The sequence below is a fragment of the Rhinopithecus bieti genome, unplaced genomic scaffold (assembly GCF_001698545.2).
Source record: "Rhinopithecus bieti isolate Rb0 unplaced genomic scaffold, ASM169854v2 scaffold_28547, whole genome shotgun sequence".
NCBI lineage: Eukaryota > Metazoa > Chordata > Mammalia > Primates > Cercopithecidae > Rhinopithecus > Rhinopithecus bieti.
This window is the reverse complement of record NW_016813480.1, coordinates 1,702,450-1,712,751: the sequence shown is the minus strand read 5'-3', so window position 1 is coordinate 1,712,751 and position 10,302 is coordinate 1,702,450. Positions and strand designations below refer to the sequence as shown.

Here is a 10,302-nt window from a genome sequence, read left to right as displayed (position 1 = left end):
TTTTTTTTTTTTTTTTTTTTTTTTTTTTTTTTTTGAGACAGGGTCTCTCTCTGTCACCCAGGTTGGAGTGCAGTAATGCGATCATGGCTTACCTCATAGTCTTGACCTTCTGTGCTCAAGCGATCCTCCTGTCTCAGTCTCTTGAGTAGCTGGGACTGCAGGCACATATCACCACACCCAGCTAATTTTCTTTTTTTTTTTACTTTTTGTAAAGATGGGGTCTTACCATGTTGCTCAGGCTGGTCTGGAACTCCTGGGCTCAAGCTATCCTCCTGCCTTGGCCCCCCAAAGTGTTGGGATTACAGGTGTGAACCACTGTACTGGCCATGACATTTCTTTCTCTTTGCACTTTTTAACAAAAAAAAATTTTTTTTAATACAAAAAAATTAGCTGGGCATGGTGGAGTGTGCCTGTAGACCCAGCTGCTCAGGAGGCTGAGGCAGGAGAATGGCGTGAACCTGGGAGGCAGAGCTTGCAGTGAGCCGAGATTGTGCCACTGCACTCCACCCTGGGCAACAGAACAAGACTCCATCTCAAAATAATAATAGTAATAATATATATATATTTTTAAGAGATGGGGGTTCTCACTATGTTGCTTAGGTTTATTTCAAACTCCTGGCCTCAAGTGATCCTTCCACCTCAGCCTCCCAAAGTACTGGGATTATAGGCATAAACAACCACAACTGCCTCTCTTGGGACTTTTCACTCTTTGTTTTGTCCCTGGCTCCTTGTGAGCTCCTGTTCTTGGTTCACTTGTTATTTGCTTTTTCTTGTATGCCATTGATTCTGAAATGTTACTTTTAGAATTGTCTTATGAGTTCAAGGCCCAGATTTTTTGTGCCTCTGATATCTTTGCATATGGGTAAATATGCCACTCTCCCTGCAACTCTGGAAAGTCTAGAAACATGGTTTAATTTTTGGTTTTCCAGATTTACTGCTTCTCATATATTTCTCTTATACTCCTTCTTCAGTTTATGGTATTCTCTTCCCGGTCTCTGAGACTAAATATTCCTTCCCTATCGTCTCTTTCATTCTACCACTTACTTTTCTTTTCTCCTCTGGATTACTTTTTTAATCTAACACATATTGTAAGAAGGAAACTACTGTGCTTTGACAAATCATTAATTAAAATAGAATATATTGAACAGTGTACATTTGTTGTAGTAAGTCTTTGTAACAATAATCACATATTATCCCCATTTGACAACAGAATTGGGCCTTAGGAAAGCTTAATGCTAGTTAGTGGTAGATCTAGCCAAGATCTGTACTAAATTTTGAGATTTTCTGCTGTATTATCTGCCTCTAATTCTTACTTTTAAAAGTCTACAGTATCTTACCCCTCTTTCCTTTTTAATAAATATGAGATTGTTTATTCCTTACACATAAATAGCTTCTGAATAATTTTTGTCAATTTTTTTAGGATTTAATCTTTTCTACCTATCTGGGTCTGTCTCTTCATATCCATCCACATATACTACATCCTAACCATGTGAGATCTTTTATATTACATAAAATGTAAAATACATTGTCAGTTCTCTGAACCATTGTTAACTGAGCCTGAAAAACAAATCTTCCTTCTTTTTCCTTTAAGAGATGGCTCTGGGATTACTTGTCCACACAGCAGGCAGGATGGAATATATATATGTACACACACACACAATTTGTTTAACTTTACTATTCCCAATGTATTTGGTGTTTAACAGTTATTTCATTCTGTTTTGTATTAAATTTGCTTGCCTGTTTGTCTTTTTCTACTGGATTGTAAATATTTGAGGTTAAGCATGTGTTTATTTCTGTATCCTGAAGGTATTAGGTTGGTGAAAAAGTAATTGCAGTTTTGCCATTACTTTTAATGCAAAAACCACAAATACTTTTGCACCAACCCAGTACTTTACTGTTTTTAAGTGCTACTGTTTAATTTTCTTTCTTTCTTTCTTACTTTTTTCCCCCCCAGACGGGGTCTCGCTCTGTTGCCCAGGCTGGAGTGCAGTGGTGCAATCTTGGCTCACTGCAACCTCTGCCTCCCAGGCTCAAGCGATGCTCCCTCTTCAGCCTCCCAAGTAGCTGGGACCACAGGTGTGTGCCACCATGCCTGGCTATTTATTTATTTATTTATTTATTTTTGGTAGGGACAGGGTTTCACCATGTTGTCCAGGCTGTTCTTAAACTCCTGGCCTCCCAAAGTGCTGGGATTACAGGTGTGAGCGGCCATGCCTGACCTTAATTTTCTTTTATTGGGTAATATGTGTAATTTTGTGGTAATTTATTTTAAGACTTTTCTATATCATTTATTTATTTATTGAGACAGGGCCTCACTCTGTTACCCAAGCAGGAGTGCAGTGGTGTCCTCATGGCCCACTGCAGCCTCTACCTCCTGGGCTTAAGCAGTTTTCCCACTTTAGCTTCCCAAGTAGCTGAGACTACAGGTATGTGCCACCGTGCCCAGCCAGGTTTTCTTTGTATTTTTTGTAGAGACAGGGTTTCGCCATATGGCCTAGGCTAGTCTTGAACTACTGGACTCAAGCGATCCACTCGCCTCAGCCTCCCAAAGTGCTGAGATTACAGGTGTGAGCCACCACACTGGGTCTGGGTTTTCTGTATTTAAAAAAATTAATCATAGACTTTTTGGAGCTCATAGCCACCATATGTTACCACTGCTTAGTTTTAATGTCACACAACTTATTTCGTACATAGGATAATTACTTATTTTGAATATTAGAGATCTTCCATCTTTAAAAAAAAAAAAAGTTTAACATTATCCAAGTATTCTTGCTATTTTTCAATCTTTTAAGCCTTGTGATAGACTTAATTACCTCTTGATAGTGTTGTTTAATGAGAAAGCATCTCTGCTTTGTGGGTTTTTTTTTTGAGACGGAGTCTTGCTCTGTTGCCAGGCTGGAGTGCAGTGGTGTGATCTCGGCTCACTGCATCCTCCACCTTCCAGGTTCAAGTGATTCTCTTGCTTCAGCTTCCTGAGTAGCTGAGATTATAGGCTCACAGCACCACGCCCAGATGATTTTTGTATTTTTAATAGAGATGGGGTTTCACCATGTTGGCCAGGATGGTCTCAATCTCTCAATCTCTTGACCTTGTCATCTGCCCGCCTCAGCCTCCCAAAGTGCTGCGATGACAGGCGTGAGCGACCACGCCCGACCGGCGTCTCTGTTTTATGTTTTTTTCATCATCTCAGCCCAGATGCCAAGCAGATGGTGAATGGAAGATCATCTGAGACACCACATCAAAAACACTTCATTTCACCTAAGTGCGAATTCACTTCTATCTTTCCTTTAGTCTTTGCCTAGGATCTTTACCCATCACTGGATGATTACCCATCACTTTACCTGGCCAATCTGTATGTGAATTCAAGATTTTTTATTTGTTCTATGACCACATAGTTCAAATGCCATGCTTGGAGTTGAAATATTTTATAACCTGTCCTACAGAATTGTTGTGAGGATTCAAATTTCCAAGCACATAATAGATACTAAATAAATGTCTGTTGTCCAGTTTTACCTTCTCAGCTTATCTCCTAAAGTTGGTGTTTGTTTATGTGTGTTTAGAGTGCAGCCTGCAGTTATATTCGTATGTGCTTAAATCGTGGTGTGTGTAGAATGGGGCAGTGACACTGCTCTCTTTTAGTGGCTCACACTTAAATGCTAACTCACTTGAATGTTTTGAAAAATAAATGCTTTTTTGAAGGGACACCTTAATGTGTTTTTTCCTGTGATTTTACATTTCAACTTGAATGAAAGGGTCTGGGAAATGTATGATTTTGTAAATATCTCATAGTATTGCAGGTTAAGTGACACGTTAAATAAAATCACACTAGTTTTGTCTCAGACTTTAAAAAATTGTGTGGTTGCGAATCATAAATTATAATATTACTGTTGTTTTAGCTTATTGCATGAAGTGATACAATTGAATAAGAACTGCTGGACTGTGGATGTGTTAGGGGATCCATTTGATTTCATTGTCTCCTTGTCAGCATCTCTTTTGATGCTACTTTTTTCCCCTTGTGTGATTAAATGGCATTTCTTATAAGAAGTGTTTAATTATAAGAATGTGCACATTAAAATCTCTTGGCCTATAAATTCTCGTGTGAATTCTAGTTGCTTGTTACTGCTTCTTTTAAGATCTCGGGGGCGGGGGGTGGTTTGGAAACTCACTGGATTTACTTCCATCTTTACTCACTGGGTTTTGGTATCACTTCAGGTGATTTGGAACCTCTTAAGCCCCAGGAAATGGGATAATGTAGGCTTTTGATTCAATGGATTGGACTTTGTAAAGGTGAAGCTTCAAGCTATCTACATAGGGTGCCTGGGGACTTGGAAGAGTTACAGAGCTATGGTGCAGCTGCAGTGGCCTTTCTGTAAATGTATTACTTTCTGTACACCCATCTTACCCTGGACTTCCTCTTCTCTCTAGCGGATACTCTAAATCTTTAATAGTCTCAGACCTACTCAACCCTTACTCTATCACTTTAGGATAATGACTTTGTATTCTTCAGAGAAGGGAGAATAAAGGTCATTAGGAATTCATTGTGGTTCTGTCTACTGTGACAAAGTTTAAACATTTTAAAAAGAATGAAGTGTGGGCTGGGTGTGATAACTTACTCTTTTTTTTTTTTTTTTTTGAGACAGAGTCTCACTCTGTCACGCAGGCTGGAGTGCCGTGGCGCGATCTCGGCTCACTGCAAACTCCACCTCCTGGGTCCACGCCATTCTCCTGCCTCAGCCTTCTGAGTAGCTGGGACTATGGGCGCCCGCCACCACGCCCGGCTAATTTTGTTTTTGTATTTTTAGTAGAGACGGGGTTTCACCATGTTAGCTGGTATGGTCTCGGTCTCCTGACCTCGTGATCTGCCCACCTTGGCCTCCCAAAGTGCTGGCATTACAGGAGTGAGCCACCACGCCCAGCCTTTGATAACTCATTCTTGTAATCCCAGCACTTTGGGAGGCTGAGACGGGAGGATTCACTTGAGCCCTGAAGTTCAAGACCAACCTGGGCAACATAGTGAGACCCCTGTCTCTACAAAACAAAAAATAATAATTAACTGGGTGTGGTGACATGTGCTTGTAGTCTCAGCTATTCAGGAGGCAGAGGCAAGAGAATCCCATGAATTTGAGGCTGCAGTGAAATATGATTGCACTGTTGCACTCCAGTCTGGGTAACAGAGCAAGACCCTCTTAAAAAACGAAAGCGGAAAAAACCGTCTTTCTAAAAAAGAAAAAAAAAAAAAAGAAAGAATTGCCTCATGTATCAGCTTTCTGCCTATCTACATTTTCATTAATATTCTTATTTTTCCTCCTGTGTCAGACAAATGGTGTTTGTTACATGCTGAAAGCCATCTTTATTTTTTCCAGCAACTTGTTCTTTCATGTGTCTCTTTTTCAATACAGTCTGTTTCTCTATGTTGGTTACATACTCTTAACTTATAAACATTCCATGTTTAAATCTTTTCTGACACTTGATGAACCCCAGAACAAAGAATGCTACGTGAGGAAAAGATTCTTTGGTCAGTACATTTGGAAAACTCTGGGATACAATTTGGGAAATGGTTTCTATTATTGTGGTGGCTACTTTTTTACTTTTTGTTCATCACTTAATTCCCAGTATTTTCCCTTTTCTTTTCACCATTCTATTGAAACGGGTTTTTTTTTTTTTTTTTTTTTTTTTGTTCCTTATTCCCCGATTTTTTCCCTTTTTTTTTCCCCTTTTTTTTAAAACGGGTTTTTTTTTTTTTTTTTTTTTTTTGAGACGGAGTTTCGCATTGTATTACTCAGGCTGGAGTGCAGTGGTGCAATCTTGGCTTACTGCATCGTCTGCCTCCCAGGTTCAAGCAATTCTCCTATCTCAGTCTCCCGAGTAGCTGGGACTACAGGCTGTGCCACCACACCCGGCTAATTTTGTATATTTAGTAGAGATAGGGTTTTGCCATGTTGTCCAGGCTGGTCTCGAACTCCTGACCTCAGGTGATCCACCTGCCTCAGCCACCCAAAGTACTGGGATTACAGGCATGAGCCACCGTGCCCAGCCCCTGACTTGTGAAATTAACGACATTCCTCTTACTGGCCCTCTGCTACAATTGACAGTTGATGATTCCTCTTTTTTTGATCTCTTAGCTCTTAGATTGTTATTAGTGGTTTTTTGTTTGTTTGTTTGTTTTAAGACTTCTTGGCCTTTGTCCTGCCCTCAGGAACTCTCCCAGGCTCTGTCATTGACTCTTTTTTATTTTACCCTTCATAGTGCTTCTTTGTAATCTCACGTGTCTTCAATACTTCAGCTCCTCCCTAGTCACATTTGACTCCTGGATACTTTTTTCCCCTCCTCGTCCTCTGCGCTCATTCTATTGTATTTTTGGTTTCTTCTGAGCATCTTCATCTCCATGACATAGGACTTAAAACTCAGCCTGTCTAAAATGAACACCAAGTTAGGGATCCTCCCCTTCTCACAGAGGCAGGGCAGGTTCCTGTAAAAAATAAAAATAAATGAATAAAAAATAAAATGAACACCATATATTTTCCTTCAAATCTGTTTTTCATTCACACACATCTGTAGGCACTCACTTATTCACAACTACATGCCACTGTATATCTTGGTTATTGATACCATTCAGTGTCTAACTTGTGAGCCCTTTTTGACCCCTCACTTCCTTACCTGCCATATCCTTCAGCTACTGAGATCTGTTGCTGGTTTGAAATTATTTTTACTCTGTTAACTGAGTTATAATGTAGGGTACCCCTTTAATTCTTGCTTGGATTATTATATTGTGGTCTGTTAGCTGGTTTCCTGCTTCTAGTCGTTTTTTTCAAGCAACTAGCTGATTGTTTGATTTTGCCTCTCATCCTTGTCATTGGGGGGAAAAAAAGGTCAAAATGCCTTACGAAGGCATCCAAGCTGCCTCTTGCTCTTGTTCCTGTTTATTGCTCATGCCTACAGAACTGTTTGCAGCACCATGCAAGTACCACAAAGAGTTCCGTGTTCTTCTTGCTTCTCCTATGACTATTCTCTTTGAACATTCACCTTGCTTGATGTACCCTTCCTTCTGTCTTGACTTAGACTTGTCTTTTAAGATTAAATTCATGCATATGGTCTTATGGCCTAATTAGACAGCATTAGGTGTTTGCTCCCTTTGTCCTAGCACTTACCAGATTCTAATTATTCATTTATAGAACTCATCATATAAGCTAATATCATATACTGATATGGCACATTGAAGATAATATATATCTTTTGATACATGGATGTTCAGAGTTCTTGAGAGTGTAGAATTGGGTTCAGGATACATTGTATACCTGTGAAATGTCAGCCTGTGAACTTGTAGAACACAGTGTCTATGTTTTATGTCTTTCTTCCTCACAGTGCCTAGCACAGTGCCTTGCACAGTGTCTTTTATATATTAGGTATTCAAATAATTGAATGGATGGACCTGAGTTATTGATTAGCTAGATGATTATTTGGCCTAATGTGTTCCTGAAATGTAATGCTTTATGTATTTTCGTAAATTTTCCCTCGGTACAGTTCCATGAAATAAAATACCAATGTGGAAAACATTTGAAAATCTCAACATATGTTAAATTTTATGATTAAATATGGCAGGATTCTTTGTTAGGAAGAATACATCTAAGTATTACAAATTACTTACTGTGGAATGTGACAAATAGGTTTTACTGTTATATGGCTATGGATAGAAGATATGCATAAGTATAGAAATAATTGTAGCTGTGTAAAGTAGTTCTTGCCTCTTTGGAATGTTGTGATAGTCTCACTTTCCTGTACGACTTATTCACTGACCTAAGTAAACATTTTTGCTCCTTTTAGGGACCGTGATAGAATAAACTAGGTGGTATGCCCTGTGATTATTAATGATTACTGTTATTGGAGCACTTTGACATGTAAATAACTTCAGATTCTTTTAAGTACAGGTTCAGTATCCCTTATCCAAAATACTTGGGACTATAAGTGTTTCAGATTTTTGTTGTTGTTGTTTTGTTTTGTTTTGTTTTGGTATATTTGGATCTATTTATTGGTTGAGCATCTTAAACCTGAAGACCTGGCCTGAAATACTGCAGTGAACATTTACTTTGAGCATCATGTTTGAGCTCAAAAAGTTTCAGATTTTGGAGCATTTAGGATTTCAGATTTTCTGATTAGGGATACCTAGTTTGTAGCAGATGCACACATCAGATTTTATTTTTAAATGTCTTCTATTCTTTGGATACAGATTTTCCTTTTTATATGCATTCACTTTTTTGGTCTGAATTTAAATGTTGTATAATCCCTGTGAATTCTTACGATAATTCCATTCAGCGATGATACGCAAATGAAAAAGGGAATGGTGTAAGTGGTTTTATGATTTAGAAATCTTGAACTTTCTTAGAAGTTTTTTGTAAAAATTATACAGTGGTCTTCTGTACTCTGCGGGATTGGTTCTAGCAACAACCTCCCCACCAGCTGCAGATACCAAAATACTGGGGTGCTTAAGGCATGTTTGCATATAACCTATGTGCATTCTTCAGAATAGCTATTACAATGTAAATGTTATGTAAATAGTTGCTGTACTGTATTGTTTGTATTTTTTAAATTGTTGTTTAAAATATTTTTTATCTGTGGTTGGTGGAATCTGCAGATTCAGAACCCATGAATACGGAGTGCTGACTGTATATACTACTGGAAAAAATCACATACTATAGATGAGTACAAAGAAGAAGGCAAAAATGTCCTTAGCCAAGTGACCACCCACAGATAACATGTCTGATACATTTTAGTGACCGTCTTTAGCATGTTTTTACACACCTGCATGCATACGCATTCCCCCATTCCCTCTCAGGCATAAGGAAGCTATTTTACATAAATAGCAATTTAGTTTCATTGCTATTCTCTAGCTTATCTTTTATTTTTACTGAATCAGTAGTATAGGTGTCTCTTTTCATGTTTAATAAAAATATATCAACTCACAGTTCTGGTAGCTATTTTACTTATTTCTTTTTAAAAAATATTATAGTAAAAAATGCTGTGCTAACCTTAATCTTATCTACATGTGTCATTTTTCTCCTTAGCTTTAATTCCTAGATGTGGGTTTGCTAGATCAGGGGCATGTTTATTCTTTGCTTATTCTCCCCTCTCCTCCCTTTTTTCTCCTTCCTGCCTGCCTGCCTGCCTGCCTTTCTTTTTCTTTTCCCCTTCTCCTTCCCTTTTTCCTTTTTCCTTTTACCACTCTGGAATGTAGTGGCATGATCACAAGTCACTGCAGCCTTTATCTTCTGGGCTCAAGTGATCCTGTTTCAGTCTCCAGAGTAGCTGGGACTACAGATGTGTGCTATCATGCATGGCTAAATGTTGTTAACTTTTAGTAGAGATGGGGGTCTTGCTGTGTTGCCCAGGCTGGTCTTGAACTCCTGAGCTCAAGTGATCCTCCACCCTTGGCCTCCCAAAGTAGTAGGTTGACAGGTGTGAGCCACTGCACGGCCTTATTTTTCATTTTGATAATATTATCAAACTGTTCTCATAAAAGGTACACAGGAGATTGTTAGAAATGTTTATAGTATTATCCATTTCTGGTAAACTTTGTAAAGGATGAGCTAACAACTGTCTTTGGAAATTTACGTGTCTGTAGTTTCAAGCTGTTACGTACAGAGAATTGCTTTATGCTGAGATCATAAAAATTTTTGTTTTCATCTCATTATAATGTAAAGCTTATTACTAATTGATCTTCATTTGCCAGGTTCTAACATACACATGCTACTTTCCTTTTAAGATTGTCAAGTTATAAATCGGATAACTTTTATTTAGAAGAACACTAATGTGAATCTTTTGGAAATATTGGTAATTAGCTTTCTTCTGCTGTCTCCACTAATTTTATCTGATTTAGAAAATTATATTTCCTTTATTGAGATGCTTAAATCAGAGGGCCTAGTTTGCTTCAGAAAGTTTATAAACTATATTATTAGACTAATTTTACAATAGTCATTGTATTTAGGTGTCACTTTTAACCTTTTTTTTTTTTTTTTTTGAGACGGAGTCTCGCTCTGTCGCCCGGCTGGACTGCAGTGGCCGGATCTCAGCTCACTGCAAGCTCTGCCTCCCGGGTTTACGCCATTCTCCTGCCTCAGCCTCCCGAGTAGCTGGGACTACAGGCGCCAGCCACCTTGCCCGGCTAGCTTTTTGTATTTTTTTTTTTTTTTTTTAGTAGAGACGGGGTTTCACCGTGTTAGCCAGGATAGTCTCGAACTCCTGACCTCGTGATCCGCCCGTCTTGGCCTCCCAAAGGGCTGGGCTTGCAGGCTTGAGCCGCCGCGCCCG

At 38.8% G+C, this 10,302-nt stretch overlaps 1 protein-coding gene across 4 annotated transcripts in view; it reads left to right on the top strand.

The window, feature by feature from the left end:
- PAN3 (poly(A) specific ribonuclease subunit PAN3) overlaps positions 1–10,302 on the top strand; it is a 127,300-nt gene that overhangs the window by 30,072 nt on the left and 86,926 nt on the right. The window lies entirely within an intron of this gene.